Source organism: Rhinatrema bivittatum, chromosome 9 (genome assembly GCF_901001135.1).
Source record: "Rhinatrema bivittatum chromosome 9, aRhiBiv1.1, whole genome shotgun sequence".
NCBI lineage: Eukaryota > Metazoa > Chordata > Amphibia > Gymnophiona > Rhinatrematidae > Rhinatrema > Rhinatrema bivittatum.
In genome coordinates this window covers 137,314,459-137,320,458 of record NC_042623.1, presented here as the reverse complement: position 1 = coordinate 137,320,458, position 6,000 = coordinate 137,314,459, and the positions used below count along the sequence as shown (strand labels likewise).

The 6,000-nt window shown below is 39.0% G+C and overlaps 1 long non-coding RNA gene across 1 annotated transcript in view; it reads right to left on the bottom strand.

Annotated features, from left to right (window-relative positions):
* Positions 1-615: 615 nt before the first annotated feature.
* LOC115099489 overlaps positions 616-6,000 on the bottom strand; it is a 65,298-nt gene continuing 59,913 nt past the window's right edge. Inside the window, exon 5 of the long non-coding RNA XR_003858798.1 lies at positions 616-2,152. This is a non-coding gene — a long non-coding RNA (uncharacterized LOC115099489). The remainder of the gene's footprint in view (positions 2,153-6,000) is intronic.

The following is a 6,000-nucleotide window of genomic DNA, read 5'->3' as shown; positions in this document are numbered from 1 at the left end:
TCCCTCCCTACTTCGCCCCCCCCCCCCCCCCCCCCCCGCTCTTGGTGCACTACCCAACCTTCATGTTGTCTCCTGCTCTCATAGTCATCTTCCTCGCAGGGTCTTTCTGTGCTGAAAACATTTTGTGTGCATAACTCAAATTTTGTGTGCAGAAAACATGACACATGCATAAATCATAAGTGCATACACACAAAATGTTTTCTGTGCAGAGGCTTTTTTTTGCACACATTTTCTGGTTTGTGTGCATTTTTTAACTCTTGATATATTAGCATACTATTAGCTGCATTAGGAATAAAAAAAAAATTACCTTGTGCATTAGGAAACTGTGTGCTGAATTTCAGTGCATAATTATATTGCTCAGCTTTTTACATCGGCCTCAAAGACACCACAGGGTATCCAGCAAATTTGGAACCAGCAGGCTAAAACTCTCCAGAAACCAACCAAGGCAATGTCAGCAGATCAGTGATGGCCCTGTGGCTTGTTGGATGGCAACTGCCAAGGCAGCCAGATGTTCTAGCAATGGCCTCATTTGTTTTGATAGCTGTTAAAATTATTTTCAAAACTTAGTAGTAAGAGAGATGGAGAGGAGCCAGATGTTGTATTAAGTATCAGAGCCTTTATACTTTTCATCTTAGGACAGTACAGTAAAGAGCCAACAAGGTAGACAACACAAGCTAACATGGATAAGGAGCAATATCCTATAAGCAGTCAAGCTTCTATAGCTGGCAGTTGGCCTTAGTAATATGGACTAGAATAACTGGGCAGAGTAGATGGGCTAATTGGTCTTTAACAGCCATTGTCTACTGTGTTAATATGTAAATAATTCACGAGAAGTATTCACAAGAAGTGTTATATAACAACTAGTTCTAACTTGGTTTGGATCCCAGCATGGAACAGGTTAGCATTGCTTGATTCTTTGGTTGTCTGAGCCAAATCTGAACCATTTTGGTCCAGCCCTGATTGAACCAGCTCACCCTAGTTCATATTTAAGAAGCATCTTTTCACAGAGTTTCTATGGGAGCTAGTCCAGTTTTTCCCTAATTATAGAGGCTGAAATTACATAAGACCAAACGGTGCATCCATTCTGCCCAGCAAGTTGCTTATAGTAGTAACCGCCTCTCTGTGCAGGTTACCCCTATGCAAAAATGTTACACCTAAAGTTAACATACGTTAAGCTGTTCTTCCATTTAATTAGTGTATTTTAAAAGAAGTCTTAACAGCAATTAGCCATTGCTAAACTTGGTTTGACAACCGCTTGGTTGTCCTTGTTCACATATTTTCTTATACATGTTTATACTATGCTTCATTTATAATAAACAGGAACACAAACTGCCTTGTTAGATACCAACGCAAGCAGACTAATCCGTACAATGTTAATAAAGTAAATATTCCTTGCAAGTAAAGGTGATGGGTGTCTCCCTAATTTTATGAGCTGTTTCTCAAATGCAATAGTTAACAATAATCCAGTTTAACCATTTCCAAACTGTTTTCATGAAACTGAGTATACAGTAATACAGAATATGTAGCATTTTAAAAGGTGAAGGTTTCAAATCACACTCATCTTTGTTCTGGATCACACACCACGCAGAGTTTGTTTTTTTTCCTTCTTCAAGAGTTGATGTGTGATTTTGTGTAAAGTGCACTGGTATTTTTAAAATACATTTATAAATGTAAGCAATGAATTTCCCAGTTGTATAGTGGGCTTAGTCTTATGGAATTATGGAAGAGATTGCATTTGTTAGAAGATTCTGTTGCTTGATTAACAACTGAAGGGTGTTGCAAGATTAGTATAATGGTTCTATGGAATAGAAAATCATTTTTACTTTTCTATTGAAATGCTGCCTAAACTAGATTTAAAATCTAGGCTAGCAGAAAAATCTGACCAGAAAACACTATGGACTCTGGCTACTGGATATTATTGTCTTAGTTTGTATTATATCAATGATCTAGCAAACTGTGAGCAACAAAATGTCTATCTGAATGCAAAGTTTCACATCTTTTGCAAATTACAATTTCACAGTTGGGACACATCTTTCTTGAATGTGATTGTCTCAGTGAGCACTTTTCTTCTCTTAGTGGTTTGCTCTTCTTGGAACTGCTCCTTTGCACATATTTTATCTTTTCTTTGGCGTTCTGGTCCCTCCCCTGGAGACTGTAACAAAATAGGATATGAAGAACAAAATTAAATTGAATAGCCTTCCCTCCTAATCTAGAAATAAATGGTTCCTGTTGAGCTCCTGATTAGGGAAGTATCCTCTCAGTGACAGTAATAAAACACAAGTCCATTGCCAGGTTTGATTATGCTCCGATAGTATAATCTTTCAGGTATGTAATCATCAGTCAGTGAATATAAGTGGGTAGGAACTGGGTGGTGTTAATTTTAGCCTAGGGGTGGACATCGCCAGTCTTCAAGCCACAAACGGATCTGGTTTTCAATATATAGACAATGAATATGCATGAAATATATATGCATACAATAGAGGCAGTGCATGCAAATCTATCCCATGCACATTAATTGTAGATATCCTGAAAACCAAGCCTGTTTGTGGCTCTTGAGGACTGCAGTTGGCCATCCATGATTTAGCCACTTTAGATTTCACCATTCCACTGATTGGCTGGAGCTTAGAATTCCATACCTAGACATCAAAATAGCTGTACTGCCTTAATCATATTCTCATCAACTGTATTTTTTCTGAATTTAAACTTCAAAATTTTAAACAGCTTTGTCTGCATTTAGTCATTTTACAGTTGACCAGGAGTGGTCAACTCTGGCTCTCAAGGGCCCCTAACCAATCAGGTGTGTTTTATGGTAATATGCAGTTTATCGCAATTTGCGCTAATACCTATGCGAAGCACTGTCTTAGCGCAAATTGCGATAACCTTTTCACACTTTGCGTTAAGTGCCAGAATTGCATTTCCTACATATTCAACCAATGGGGGGACCATGTTTAGTAGTTTTAAGGTCCTGGAGAGCCAGCCTAGCTATCAGGGCCACGATAGCTAGGCTGGCTAGCTTGATGGACTTTCTACCTGGGTAACATCAAGCTAGGTTGAGAAAACATTGCACAAATCTCATCTTTGGGTGAGTTTCCCCACTCCAAAGGTCATCAAATCTTCACAAGAGAGCACTGTTCTGTTCGTACATCTCATTTTGAATGTCAAAGTGGCCCCTAACCCCTACATTAATTCCTAAACCTCACCTCGAGTTACTAGGTGGGCCTCCCATAGAGATATAAATACCTATCTAGGGTGAGGGCATTAGGGCTAGTCTCTCCTCCTCTCCCTCATAGCTAGGCTGGCTCTCCAGGAGCTTAAAAACAGCATTTGCGAAAAGCATCGCAGCGCGATAAAGCCCTATCGCATGGCTTTACACAAATGAAAAAAGTGTAGTTAAAGCCATGCGATATGGCTTCGCAAAATTGTGAACTCTGTCACAAATTAACCCCAAACTCCTCCCTTTTTTCTGATTTGCTTCGCACCATGTGTTATGGTGCTTTCGCAGGCGTTAAAGGCATTTTCGCATGCATTAAAGGGGCTTAACACATGCGAAAACGCCTTATAGCAATTTGATAAATGACCCTGTAAGGAAACTAACAAAAATAGCACAGTAATAATGGATGATTTCAACTACCCCAATACTCGCTGGGTAAATGTCACATCAGGACATGCTAAGGAGGTAAAGCTTCAAGATAAAATAAGTGGCTGCTTCATGGAGCAATTGGCTCAGGAACCTTTTTTTTTTGGGGGGGGGGGGGGGAGAAAGGAGCTATTTTAGACCTAATCCTCAGGGGAGCACATGATTTGATGCAAGAGGTAACAATGTTAGGGCACTTGGTAATAGTGATCATAACATGATCAAATTTTACTTACTGGAGGGAGGACACTAAGGAAATCTAATGCAATAGCATTTAACTTTCAAAAGGGAGATTATGATAAAATGAAAAAAGTGGTTAGGAAAATACTGAAAAGAGCAGCTGCAAAGGTCAAGAGTTTACATCAAGCATGGATGCTGTTTAAAAAATACCATCTTGGAAGCACAGATCAGATGTATTCCATGCATTAAAAAAGGTGAAACGAAAGCCAAACAATTGCCAGCATGTTTAAAAACGGAGAGAGTGTGTTCTAGCCAAAAGAACATCTTTTGAAAAATGTAAAAGAGATCCAAATGAAGGAAACAGCGTAAGCACTGGCAAGTTAGATGCAGAGCATTGATAAGGAAGGCAAAGACAAAATTTAGAAAAGTTTGATGTGGAAGCAAAAATACATAATAAATATTTTTTCCAGATACATTTGAAACAAAAAGCCTGCAAGGGAATCAGTTGGGCCACTAGGGGAGGACCAGGACATAGAGACCTTGAATGAATTCTTTGCTTCAGTCTTTACTGAGGAAGATGTAAGGCAGATACTCATGCCAGAAGTGTTATTTAAAAGATTCAGAGGAAATGAAACAAATCTTAGTGAACCTGGAAGATGTGCTAGGGCAAATTGACAAACCAAAGAATAGCAAATCACTGGGATCAGATTGTATACAGCCCAGAGTGCTGAAATAACTGAAAAATGAAATTACAGACCTACTGTTAGTAAGATGTAAACTATCATTAAATTGTCATGCAAGTACCCATGCATGAATATCTTTGGTATAATAAAGGGACGTGATGTGGATGTTTTAGTTGACCTTTGAAGAGGCAGGATGGAGTTTTCCCTGCTCCTGGTTAGGAGGAGATTACCCTTGGGCCCTTAAGGCATAAGGTCTGGGTAAGATGGAAGAAAAGGTTACTGACCTTCTCTTTTTGGAAAACTGATTTTAATTGGTTTTGGGGGGGGGGTTTTGAGACTGCTTTGGAAAAAATTTCATCCACTTTTCTTCATCTTTTGTTCCTTTTGGAAGCCTGGATATTTGTTTGGTCCAGAAACTAAATTCCCCAGGGCCTTATGGCATTTAGTCACTAACATGAAGAAAGGAGTTTTTCAGGAGTCTCTCACTGAGAGATATCCAAGGATCCTTCACAGGTCAATAGAAGAAATGGATTCACATGCATTCCTAGGAGGAGGAGAGAAATGTGAGAAAAGAACTGTGGCACCTACTGTATCTGGTGTAAACCACTGAGAGAGGATATTCTGGAGGAATTTGGATAAGGAGTAGTCATCTGAATCCAGATATGACAAATGGAACTTTCTTATGCCATCTAAATTTAGTGAAGTATCCTATTCAACCAATTCTGGGAGGGAGCTCCAAAACTTACCCCTACAATTGGAAAGAGATATGGAACCTAAAAACAGACTGTCATCAGTAGTCACAGATTTATTGGAAGATGGACTATATTGAACCAAGAAATTATAAATTATTTTTCTTCATTTCCAATCAACTATCGGCAAAGTTACGTTGGAGCCACATATATTGTCCAGTGTGATCATTACAGTGATCATTAAAGACTGTTTAAAATAATGTTCAAGGCCTTGGAGATCAGTCTTCCCTCAACCTCATCCTGGAAACAGAGCTTAAGAAAAGGATGAGAGGTTATAAGAGCATAGGCATCTGGAATGGAGGATGGCCCTTGGACTCATTGGTGAAGGCCTCAACCCAAAGGTTACATTAGTTTCATAGAATGTCCCCTTGTTTTTGAAAGGTTAAATAACTATCTTTATTTGTGTTCCAACCCTCTCATGTTATAAATTATCTATTTAGTTCCCTCTTAGTTATCTCTCTTCCAAGCTGGAGAGACCTAAGCTGTGTAGCCTGTCATCATACAGAAACCATTCTACTCCCTTTATCAATTTTGTTGCCCTCCCTTTTTAAAGGTATATGCTGCTGTAGTTTTACTTAATCTCATCTCTCCAGTGATGTCAGATTTTATTGCATTATAATTACTATTACTATTCCACCACAGAAACCCCTTGCACCAGGATATATGTTTCACTGAGAGCTAGATCTAAAGTACTTTCCCCTCTTGTTGGTTCTAGGACTGCTGCTCTATGAAGCAGTCATTTATGGCATCTAAA